The following is a 13,661-nucleotide window of genomic DNA, read 5'->3' on the forward strand; positions in this document are numbered from 1 at the left end:
AAAATCACACCTTCAAAATTTCACAATCTCTCCCTAAAACTCCAACACAAACAACAAAACTTTTTTTTCTCCCCCTACTTTAGCTGAGATTTTTGTGCTGGGAGGGAGAAGGAGGACCAAATGCATTATATAAGCTGAGAAAGGAAAAAAAAAGGTTTCTAGTTTTGGATAAGTTGTTGTGACTGATTGGTCATAGTAACCTCGCGACACTGACTTGACATCCTACCGCCAATGTGACCAATCGGTCACGACAGCCTATCTAACAGTAGCATCTTTTTTTCCTTTTTAGCTTTTTTTTAAAAACTAGTTTTTTTTTTCAATCCTAACCGATGCCAGCAATGTGTCAGGCAACACTACGTTAAAAAATATTTTTTCCCTGACACTTATGATATTTATCCAATATTTAAAGAAAATACTCGTATTTTTTGGTATTGCCTAACAAGGTGGCTGCACAACTTAAAAAAGTATTTTTTTTCCACTTGGAATGATTGGGTGATGATGGTGTGTATTTTTGGTTGGTGCCACCTGACACATTAGTGGCACCCATTTTTACTGTAAAAAACATAGCATTCTTATAAATATCTAAAACATGCATTATATTTTTAATTAATTTTTTTGGTATTATCTAGGTAGAAAACATGTCAATATTTGGTACATTGCTAATAGAATTTTTAAACTTCACAAGAAAAAAAAACTAGCATAAAGGGAAAATATATGATAAATGATAAAAGTAATATGTTTTATTCACGTTCTTAATGCATTTTTGGATGATTATTCGATGTAGAATGATGAATTTTATGTTCTTAATCCTTTAAATTCATTTTTCTATACTCAATAGAGCATTTGGGAGCAAAAAGAGCAAAAAGTGAGCGAAAATCGAAAAAACAAAAAATTAGAGCAAGGTACAAAGGCTACACAGGCTAGACTCTCCCGCATGGGTTGGAACACGGCCATGTGAGCCACATGGGCATGTGCTAGACCGTGTCAAAATTGTGATTTGCATTCCAAAAAGTGCAGAAACGCATTTTTTAGGTTTTTCGAGCATTCTAAGACCTATATATGACAAAAAAAAACATATGAGAGAGCGGTCATAGAATATTCAAGAAAACAACTTGGAAAACGCTATTGAAGCTGACTTTGAAGCAGATTTTTATCAAGACTGAAGATCTCCTTTTGATTTCTTTGAAGTTTCTTATGTGTTTCTTTGTTTTTATGGTTATACTGCCCTTGGGATGCTTTTATTTTCCATCTGTCGCGTTTGAATATATAATGCAAACGTGCAAGTATACATGTCGAATCAAGTAATAAAGTGATAAGCGAGATCGTCTTTACCGTGACAAGAATAGGTAAAAATATGGTTGAGTTATTACTAGCAACTATACTAATTAGGCTTATGGTAAAGTAAACAGAACAATAATTTGAAGTGAAGTATTAATGTATGAAATATATAAATCAAATAATGAATAAAACGATGTGGCAATTCTATGAGACAATTGAGAGGATTGATGTTGTTGAATGAGAATGTTGGAATTAATTGGATTATATCTTAATAACATAACAATGTCATGGCAAAATCTTGACCAAATTACTGCTCAGAGTTTAACTATTGCATTCTGATTCTTTCAAGTGCTAGAATTAAAGCTATCATTCTAAGTCTTTGTACGTCTACAAGTCTCAAGAACAATACCTAACAATATTCTTCCTTGCTCTATATAGATCACAACTTTATGTCTAAAGTGTTATGAGTATTCGCTCGAGTACTCGCTTGTATCATTCGATCATGATCCAACTTATTTAACCTTTTTTCAGAATTAAATTAAGTCTAAGGATATACCATGCATTCATCTATGTCTAGAGCTTGCATGAATATGTTTAAAATAATCCAAATCGAATAAAATAGTAGATCTACTCAAAATATCACTATGATCATCAGATATATCAAGATAAATTTAGTAATTCCAGCCCAAGGGGAATTAGCTCATGGGTTGAGATTTAAAATCCAAAATCAAAATAACAATCAACATCACCATTAACTGTATAGAAATCACATAAATTAATTAACAGAATGAAGGTAGAACTGCAGGAAGCTTTGTCCACTCCAACTTTCACTTTGGTGTTACTGAACTATGTAGGACCCAATGCTGATTGCTCGTCACTTTCCTTCCATCTCTGTTCTCTTCTTAAACTGCTACCCTTTCCCTTTTCTCTGGATTTTTTCTCACGAGTTTCCTGCAGATAAAACTACTCTGCAAAATCCCTGTAATGGGCCAATTTAGCCCGGGCTGACAAAAAAAACCCCCAAAATAATAAAATAAAGTCCAAGTCCATCATTTGGCCCGATCGAAATGGTCCATTACTTGAAAAGGTTGAAGGTCCATCTACATGTTTGACTCATATGGAAACATAATCTTCAAGGATATGCAATCTTAGATATGATATGCAATCTTAGAAGATATGATTTTGTAATCTTAGAGATTTAATTTGTAGATATCCTTTAATCTTAAGCGTTGATGTAATTGATCTGTACCGTTGGATTTGGGGAGGCTCAACTATAAATAGAGGCCTCTCCCTTCATTGTAATACAGGATTTTGGAGCAATAATAATTCTTAAGAGCATTCACTCAAATTTCTCCCTCTCTTGCGTTCTTATTTTCTATGGTTTGTTCTTATTTTGTTCTTCGTTCATCTTCGTTTCTTTTTAAGTTGCTTTCATTTGAGTTGGAATTTTGGTGGAGGAATTTCGTTGAATCTTCATATTGTGAGAGTTAGGCTGACTTAAGCGTTTTTTTTTAACCTTTTTTATTTATCCATTTAATTGTTTAATCATTAATTATTCTTTTACTTTTATTCGTTTATTCATCTATCAACTTTCTTATTTACATATTGTTCATTCATTTAACCATTCTTATCATTCTTATTTTCTTCCATTTTAAATTGTTTGATTAATTGCTCTAAATTTTTTCCATATATTATCAATTGCAAATTTTTTATACTATCTATTTTATATACCATTTATTTTTACGATGTTTTGTATAACTTGTTCTAAATTCCTTATTACACAATATTTATTTTAAATTCATTTATATATTATTAATTTATATATTACCTATTTTCATTTTTATACATTATTTATTCCAAACTTATACATATATTACCTACTTTTTTATATATATAATTTATTTATTGATTTGTGTATTGTTGATTTCAAATTTATTTTTCCTTATTATTCATTTTCAAATTCATTGTTTTTAAATTTGTTTACATTTTATTTTGCCTTATATTTTCTTTTATACTCTTTGTTTTAAATTCATTGGTCTTGATTATTGATGCTAGTATTTAAATAATTTCCATTATGTGTTTTATAAATTTTTTAATTGTATTTTCATATTGCCCTTTTTTTTTATCAAAGTTTTTACGTATCATTTTAATATTGCATCAATTTTCCCCAATTTAAAAAAAGAAAACTTTTAAAAATAATGCAATAATCGGTACTTTGGAGCTTTGAGAAAATTGTGCCCTAACTTACTGGATTTCGATTTTTGTTATCCAAATAACCGAATATCCTTTTTAAACTTTAATGCATGAGACAAGCTTAGTTTCGAGGGTTAAAATATCGTATCCTAACTTACTGGATGTGACATCTTTTTACTTCAGGACAATGAGGTCTTAACATCAAATTCAATTTATTCAGGTTTTTAAAGAGGAACGTATTTCAAAATCTTTTCAAATTTTCGACATTAGGACATTAATTAATCAATTAGGTATCAATTTTTGGGCGTTACGAGGATGCTAATCTTTCCTTGTGCGTAACCGACTCCCGAGCCCGTTTTCTCAAATTTTGTAGACCAAAATCATTATTTTAATAAATCAAAATATTTTTTTAAATGATTAATCTCAAGGTGACTCGATCACACCTCGAAAAAAGATTAGTGGCGACTCCATTTTCATTTTAAAAGTCGACCCCGTTTTTCAAAATAAAAATGGTTTCGACAGTTTGGCGACTCAACTAGGGATTGGTTTTGAGAGTTGAGCCATAAAGTGATTAATTTTTGTCTTATGGTCGAAAAATCAAAATTTGTTTTGAAACTCATAATTTCCACTTTGCATTAAATTTCATTTTCGTTATAGTGTGCTTGCTTGCCTGGTTTAAGTCCGTTAGTGTATTTGCATTGCATTACATGAGTTGAATGATTTTGCCCTTCTAAGTGGGAGTGAGAAACTAGTCTTTCGTGAGGTTTTCACCTCCGCATAGAATAGTGGATCACTTTCGGGATACATCCGTACCTATGTCTTCGTGAGATTTTCATCTCTGTGTAGCCATAGGGAAATGTATTCCCCTGAACTGAACTCGGCCCGTATGAACCTATAATGGGTGAGGATCGATGAATCTACTAGTTTGGGTACCTTTGCCCTAGAAGCCAAACCTCATATAGTGAACCTTAGGAACTTGCCTAGGTAGAAGTACGCCAAACCCTAGTAGCTACCCGAGTAGGTACTTGATTATTTCCTGTTTGCTTTTATACCTGATACTAACTTGTTGTGTTTTGTTTTGACTGCATGGCATTTTGATTGCATAGCCTTTCATCATAACATAGAGGTGTTGATTCGCGTTCAGTTGCTAAATAGAGAGCTTGTCATGGAAGATGAATTTCTTGATAAAGTGGAAAACAATGCGGTTGTCCGAATATGGTCCAAGAAATGTAACAAGGGAAGAGTGATAGTCTAACAGCTTTGCTTCGTTGGCAAGAATTCAAGTTGACAAAGATTATTCAAGAGTCGTTAATGTCCCGACCTTTTTAAAGAAGCTAACGAGCATCACGAGGATGAGTGAGCAATGAGACACAGCCCGGATCAAGAAAAAATGAGCTAGTAGAGGCATCTATTAGAAAATTCACGAGATTTACCTTAACATCTGGATGAAGAAAAGGATCAATGCCTTTGCCTAGAGTATGAGGGCAAAGCTATATATATATCCGCTTTATGTAAAGAGATTTTTTTCTAGTAAATTTGTTTTAATAGAATTGAACCAAGAATCAACGTCTCTTTTTGCATTCATTTCATGCATTTACATTACATTACATCATATGCATTAAAGTCTACCAAAAAGGTCCTAATTGATTAAAACCATTCCTCAGTTAATCTGGAAACCAACCTACAAACCAAACACCGTTACGGTACCCGAGCAAAAATAAAAGGAAGAACTTGAACAACTTCAAAAGGAAATGCAAGATAAACTACAGACACAAATGCAAGAGCAGTTAGCTAAAATTCAGCGAGATATGACGAAAAAGATGCTGAAACCTCAAAGAAATATGATGGCTCAGTTGGCCCAACTACTGGCTGGTGGAGTAGATAAGGGAAAGAGCCCTATGGCCAATCCTGGGGAAGATAATGAAGAATCAATGTACCCTCCGGGTTTTACTCCACCAAATGTACAAACCCAAGCTGAAATGTACCCAAGTAGACCCTCTGTCATAATTAGGCCTCAACAATTTCAAGCCGATACTTCAATGCCAATGAATTTCCAAGATGGATCTGATTCTAACCCAGGAAATAACCCAACTAATCCAGTTATCCCTGATTTTGATGAAGGGGTAGAAAAGGAAGGAGCGAAGGTGGAATTGCCTAAATAGCTAGAGGATAGGTGTAAATGGCTGGAAAAAATTTTCAAAGCAATGGAAAGCGCTGATAGTCATTATGGAATCGACGCTAAAGATCTGAGTTTGGTTCCAGATTTAGTACTTCCTTATAAGTTCAAAACGCCAGACTTTGAAAAATACAATGGAACCAGTTGCCTCGAGGCTCACATCACCATGTTTTGTAGAAGGATGATTGGGTACGTTAACAATGATCAACTGTTAATACACTACTTCCAAGACAGTCTAGTGGGGGCAGCATCCAAATGGTACAAATAATTTAGCCGTACCAGGATTAGTTCATGGAGGGACTTAGCTCAAGCATTCATGAAGCAGTATAGTCATGTAACGGACATGATTCCTGATAGAATTACTTTGCAAAACACGGAGAAGAAACCGAATGAGAGTTTTAGGCAATATGCACAGAGATGAAGGGAAGTTGCTATCCAAGTTTAGTTGTCGCTCATAGAGATAGAAACGACGATACTCTTTATCAACACACTAAAAACCCCATTCATCACGTACATGTTGGGAAGTGCCACAAAAGTTTCTCAGATATAATCATGAATGGCGAAATGATTGAAAATTCCATAAGAAGTGGAAGAATAGACGGAGGAGAGAGTAAAAAGAAGTCAGCCTCAAGGAGAAAAGAAAATGAGGTGAATAACACAGGTTACTCAAGATCAATTACTGTAAGTCAACCAAGAAAGGTGGTTGCTAGTCAGCAAGCTTCATCAAGGCAAGATCCTAGCACGAAGACTTAGAAGCTCTAATTTACACCAATCCCAATGTCATATAGGGAACTATATCAGAGTTTGTTTTATGCATACGTTTTTTATCCTCTTCACGTGAAACCTTTACGACCCCCATATCGCAAATGGTATGACGCAAACGCCTAGTGCGAATACCATGCAGGAATCATGAGGCACTCGATAGAAAATTGCACTGCCTTCAAAAAGCTAGTTGAAAGATTCATCAATATGGGCATCGTCAAGTTCAATGACTCATCTAATGCAGAAAATCCACTACCCAATCATATTGATAATGGAGTGAATGCGATGTATGAGGAAGTGTTGGGAAACGTTCACATCAATGTCATACATGAAGACAACTGAAAAGGGACCTTGTTATATATCCACCCTTATAAACTTGGGAATGTTCTAAATAATTGAACTATAGAAGAAATCCCTGTAGTATTTAGAGCTTACTAAGAGTAATGTTCAGAACACATTTGTTGTTTTTAGCCTAAAGGTGATAAGAATCCTTTGTGAAATAGGCTCATGTCTGAACGTCATTATATTGATGAAATACATCCTGGCGATCATTTTTGAGCCAATATTCTTCTTTACGAATAATTATTTTTTGATTTTTTGATTCTTTTGGATTTTCTTCCACATCATTCTTTCATTCATTCATAATCATACTATACAAATAATTATTCATAAATTCATACATTCTTTGTATATTCTTTTGTACCTACAATAGGTCCCTAGATATCAATGACATGAGTGACGCTGCTATAGACTCAGAATCTCCTTTTGAGCGAGACATGTGTTTAGAGGGATCTCATGACTTTGAAGATGACATAGATTGTAGCTTATCTCCTGACTTGTTTAGGATGGTAGAAAAGGAAGAGAAACAAATTTTACCTCATGAGGAGACAAGGGAGATTGTAACCTTGGAGGAGGGAAAAGTATTAAAAATCAGAACATGCATAACCGAAGAAACGAAGCAAGACCTTGTTAAGTTACTTCAAGAGTTCAAAGATGTCTTCGCATGGTGATGTCTGGGTTACGTACTGACATTGTAATCTGAACAACAGCACGATATCAGAAATTTACAGTATGTTCAAGATTAACATCATGAATGATGCAGTGAAAATTATTTACCGGGGCAACGCCTTCTTCTTTGGCTTATCATAGTTTTACCCATTGGTGTTGAAATCCCTTCTCTCCGGGTATTAGTTGAGCTAAAAATGGGATGAAACAGGATGGATCCAATCGTGATGTGACCAGTTGAACCTGATAAAAGGAAAAAGGCTAAAAGCTATTCATCACGGTCAAATGTACCAGAAATGGATGATGCAAGCATATGACAAAAAAGTTTGTCCTAGAGAATTCTATGAGGGTGACCTAATGTTGAAGAAGATTCTCCCTCTACAAAAAGATTTTAAAGGGAAATGGATGCCAAATTGGGAAGGACCTTATGTTTTAAAGAAGGCCTTTTCCGGAGGAGTTTTGATTTTGAGTGAGATGGATGGTAAAAACTTGCCAAATCCTGTAAACTCAGTCTCAGTCAAGACATACTTCACTTGAAGAAAGAGAAGGGACCAAGGCGAAAACTTGCAAAGGGCGCTTTGAGTCCTAAAAAAGACTAAGGTGAAAACCCGCAAGGGGCGCCTTAAGTTCTAAAAGAAAAAAAGAGACCAATGTCAAAACCTGCAAATGGCGCCTTGAGTCATAAAAAAATAATAATAAAGAAGAAAAAAGAAAAAGGAGAGGCCAAGGTGAAAATCGCAAAGGGCGTCTTAAAACCAAAGGGGATTTGAGTTGAAAACCCGAAAAGGGCAGCTCAAATTTTTTATCAGAATGGGAATGAGGTGATCAAAACAGCTCAAATTTTGATCAGATTGGGGCATGTGGTGATCTTGTTATACCTGAACCAATAGGAAAGGGTAGGCGACATCTTGGGGCATCAGCAAAGTACTGTAGATCTCCAAAACACATGTCAAACTTAGAATGGTCTTTAGAAATTTTGTACAGAGAAGTTCAAGCTGTGATATCTAGGGTACCTAGTCTTCATAATATTTATATTGAATTTGTTGTTCTTGGAATACTTCATTCTTTTTCAAGATACGTGTTCCCAATCAATTCATTTTTTATTCTTACTATCATTGATAATTTATTCATTTCGAGCCATGCTCCCAAATGAATCCTATTTTCATCCATTGTTATGATCTTTTGCAAACATGTTGCATTGGAATAATGATTAATGGACTAATAATACTTTCACAAGGGAAGTTTTGCTTATTACTCTAGAAGTTTCTAAATAATATAGGAACCTGAAACAGGACTATTGTTTAGAACACATCAAGTTTAAAGGTTAAAATATCTAAGAAGGAAAAGTTTAAATTAAAACTATCTTTTCAGATTTTGTTGTCAAAACATTAATTGAACAAAATGATAAGATGTTGTGTTGGTGACAAAGCTTCAATGAACAAACAAGTAATGATCACCTAGTGATAAGAAGATGTTTTCTTGGAGAAGAAAGTTCTACAATTGTGCATAAACATTTGGTATGACACTCTAGGAAAGGTGTAAGAGACCAAAGAGATTTAGATCTTGTATCCTTGAATTGCAGTAGGAGAGGATTGAGAAAGAGCCAGATCTTATATTCCTAAATTACAGTGGGAGGAGGATGGTTCAAATTTTATGTCCCAAAATTACAGTGGATTGAACCTTGAAGATTACAGTGGATTAAACCTTGAAGATTACAGTGGGGGGCAATCAGGTTAAGTAAGATATGAGTGTTACCAGCTGAACAAGATTGCGTTCTGACGTGTTGGTAATAAAGCCTTAATGAATAATGAGCAATAACAACTCAAACATTAGGGGATTATTTTCATGAAATTTTGCATTCGTGCATGCACATTTGGTTAGGAGATTTTGATTCATTTTGATCATAACATCCTAATCACTAGGCATAAATAGTCCCATAAAAGGGATTCTACAGGTCATGTTCCCCAGAGAACAGATCAGTGAAACCACAAATCCTATCTCCCTAAAGTTGCAGTCGAGTGGATTGAAGACACCAGTCTTATCTCCCTGGCGTTAAGACTGAAGGCAGTGAATCTTATTTCCCTGGCGTTGCAGTGGAACAGATTAAAGCTAAAGGTAGCGAATCTTGTTTCCCTGGCGTTGCAGTGGCATAGATTAAAGCTGAAATGGAGCGGATTAAAGCTGAAGGTAGTGAATCCTATCTTCTTGGCGTTATAGTGAAACAGATTAAAGCTGAAAGTAGCGAATCTTGTTTCCCTAGCATTGCAGCGAAGCGGATTAAAGCTGAAAGCATCGAATCTTATCTCCCTAGCATTAAGACTGAAGACAACGAATCTTATTTCTCTGGCGTTGCAGTGGAATAGATTAAACTGAAGTGGAGCGGATTAAAATCCTATCTCTTGGGTGTTACATTAGAACAAATTAAAGGTAAAGGCAGCGAATCTTGTTTCCTTGACATTGCAGCGGAGCAGATTAAAGCTGAAGGCAGTGAATCTTTTCTCCCTGGCACAGACTAAAGATGGCGAATCTTATCTTCCTGAAATTGTAGTGGAGTAGATTAAAGCCAATAATCCTATCTCTTTAAAGTTACAATGGAGCGGGTTAAAATCACAGATCTTATCTCTCTAAAGTTGCAGAGAGCAGATCGTATCCAGTCTTATCTCCCTGAAGTTGCAGCGAAGCAGACTGAATAAACCAATCTTATCTCCTTGAAGTTGCAGTGGAGCAGATTAAAGAATCCAATCCTATCTCCCTAAATTTGTAGTGGAGCGGATTAAAATCATAGATCTTATCTCTTTGAAGTTGCAAAGAGTAGATCGCATAGTCTTATCTCCCTGAAGTTACAGCGGAGCAGACTGAATAAATCAATCTTATCTCCCTGAAGTTATAGTGGAGCATATTAAAGAAACCAACCCTATCTCCCTGAAGTTGCAGTGGAGTGGATTAAAATCACAGATCTTATCTTTCTGAAGTTGTAGTAGAGCAATCGCATCCAGCCTAGCCTCCCTGAGTATGCAGCGGAGTAGACTGACGATAGCAGATCTTGTCTTTTTGTATTGGCAGCGAAGCAGATCGAAGACACTATCCTTGCCTCCCTGAGTTTGTAGCAGAGCAGAATGAATATAGCAGATCTTGTCTTCCTGTATTGGCAGCGAAATAGATCGAAGACACCAGCCTTGCCTCCCTGATTTTGTAGCGGAGCAGACTGAAGATAGCAGATCGAAAACACCAACCTTGCCTCTCTGAGTTTGCAGTGGAGTAGGTTGAAGATTGTAGATCTTGTCTTCCTAATTAGTAGTGGAGTAGATCAAAGATGGCGAATCTTATCTTCCCAATGTAGTAGGAAGCAGATTTAAGCCACCAGCCCTATCTCCCTGAGTAGTAGTGGAGTAGGTTGAAGATTGTATATCCTATCTCCCCAAGCAGTAGTGGAGCAGATTTAAGTCATCAGCCTTATCTCCCTGAAGTTGCAGTGGAGCAGGATAAATTACCAATCCCTACCTCCTTGAAGTTCCTGCAGAGAAGATCGAAGCTAGAAATCTTTTCTCCCTGAAATCACATTAGAACAGATAGAAGCACTAATTCCTATGCCCCTGAAGATGTAGTGGGATGGAATGAGACTACTTGAAGAAAACGAGCACTCAAAGAAGTCTTAACCCGGCAAGACCGAGCAAAATTGACCCTTTTATAGTCTTTGCTCCATTATCGTTACACGACAATGAGCAAAGAGGGGCAGCTGTAATAGGGCAATTTAGCCCGGGCTCACAAAAATAATAATAAACCCAAAATAATAAAACAAAGTCCAAGTCCATCATTTGTCCCGATCAGAATGGCCCATTACTTGAAAAGGTTGAAGGTCCATCTATAAGCTTGACGCATATGGAGCATTAATCTTCAAGGATATGCAATCTTAGATATGATATGCAATTTTAGAAGATATGATTTTGTAATCTTAGAGATTTAATTTGTAGATACCCTTTAATCTTAGCCATTGATGTAATTGATCTGTACCGTTGGATTTGGGGAGGCTCAACTATAAATAGAGGACTCTCCCTTCATTGTAAGATAGGAGTTTGGAGCAATAATAGTTCTTAAGAGCATTCACTCAAATTTCTCCCTCTATTGCGTTCTTATTTTCTGTGGCTTGTTCTTATTTTGTTCTTCGTTCATCTTCATTTCTTTTTAAGTTACTTTTATTTGAGTTGGATTTTTGGTGGAGGAATTTCTTTGAATCTTCAAATTGTGAGAGTTAGGCTGACTTAAGCGTTTTTTAAGCTTTTTTATTTATCCATTTAATTGTTTAATCATTAATTATTCTTTTACTTTTATTCTTTTATTTATCCATCAACTTTCTTATTTATATATTGTTCATTCATTTAACCATTCTTATCATTCTTTTTTTCTTCCATTAATGATATACTTTATTTGTTTTAATATTATGTCACACATGTTGTTTATTTTTAAAACTCGTGTTATAAATCATCCATTTTAAATTGTTTGATTATTTACTTTAAATTTTTTTCCATTTATTATCAATTGCAAAAATTTTTTATACTATCTATTTTATATACCATTTATTTTAAAGATGTTTTGTGTATAACTTGTTCTAAATTCCTTATTACACAATATTTATTTTAGATTCATTTATATATTATTACTTTATATATTACCTATTTTCATTTTTATATATTATTTATTCCAAACTTATACATATATTACCTACTTTTTTATATATAATTTATTTGTTGATTTGTATATTGTTGATTTCAAATTTCTTTTTCCTTATTATTCATTTTCAAATTCATTTTTAAAATTTTTTACATTTTATTTTGCCTTATATTTTCTTTTATACTCTTTGTTTTAAATTCATTGGTCTTTGATTATTGATGCTAGTATTTAAATAATTGTCATTATGTGTTTTATAAATTGTTTATTTGTATTTTCATATTGCCCTTTTTTATCAAAGTTTTTACACATCGTTTTAATATTGCGTCAATTTTCCCCAATTTAAAAAAAGAAAACTTTTTAAAATAAGACAATATTTGGTACTTTGGAGCTTTGAAAAAATCGTGCCCTAACTTACTGGGTTTTGATTTTGATCCAAATAACCGAATATCCTTTTTAAACTTTAATGCATGAGACAAGCTTAGTTTCGAGGGTTAAAATGTAGTATCCTAACTTATTGGATGTGACACCTTATTACTTCGGGACAAGGAGGTCTTAACATCAAATTCGATTTATTCAGGTTTTTAAAGAGGATCATATTTTAAAATCTTTTTAAATTTTCGACATTAGAACGTTAATTAATCAATTAGGTACCAATTTTTGGGCGTTACAAGGGTGCTAATGCTTCCTCGTACGTAACCGACTCCCGAGCCCGTTTTCTTGAATTTTGTAGACCAAAATCATTATTTTAATAAATCAAAAAGTTTTATTAAAATTATTAATCTTAAGGTGACCCAATCACACCTCGAAAAAAGATTAGTGGCTACTCCATTTTCGTTTTAAACGTCGACCCCGTTTTTCAAAATAAAAATGGTTTCGACAATCCCCATCCAAAAATCCTCTTCTTTTCTTTTTTTTCTCTTTCCTCTTTTATAGGGTAGGTCCCCCTCTCTCAGCACACACTTTTCTCCCTCTTTTTTCATGTGCATTTATCTAGTATACGTCCAGCTAGCTGAGAGTGATAAGGACTGAGTGTTGTGTCAATATTTTCCTAGAATTGCAATGGCATTGGTGTTAACAACCCATCTAACCTCTTTCCATGGAGATATTTCACTTCCTTAATTTATTCCTCCTTTTTCTCATTTTCTTCTTCGTTCCTGAACCTATTGCATACAACAGCCAACTCCCTTCTTCCTAACAGTAAAAGTAACATGAAATGACATTTGAAGCATAATCCAAGCGCTATTATGCAATGTTCTAAAAATAACCTAAAATTGAAAATATATCTATTTAAGTACAAGCATATAATTAAGCTTAAAGGTTTGAGATATAACTCTTTTCAAGAGTTATCACTATCATGAAGCAATTTTCCAAATACCTATGGAGATGAACCTTAGGATGGATTCTGTTATTTGGTTTCTATTTTTTCCCATTACATACTTGGATCTTATTCCCAATTATGTGTGCTTGATTCTTAGTTGAATATTTCTACACTATTAATCCATGTTTGATGTGCTTGAACCAGAGGAGGAATATACCCTGTTTAAGAGTAGATCTAGCGTAATTGAGTGGAGTGACATGC

Source organism: Gossypium raimondii, chromosome 9, assembly GCF_025698545.1.
Source record: "Gossypium raimondii isolate GPD5lz chromosome 9, ASM2569854v1, whole genome shotgun sequence".
In the NCBI taxonomy this organism is placed as follows: domain Eukaryota; kingdom Viridiplantae; phylum Streptophyta; class Magnoliopsida; order Malvales; family Malvaceae; genus Gossypium; species Gossypium raimondii.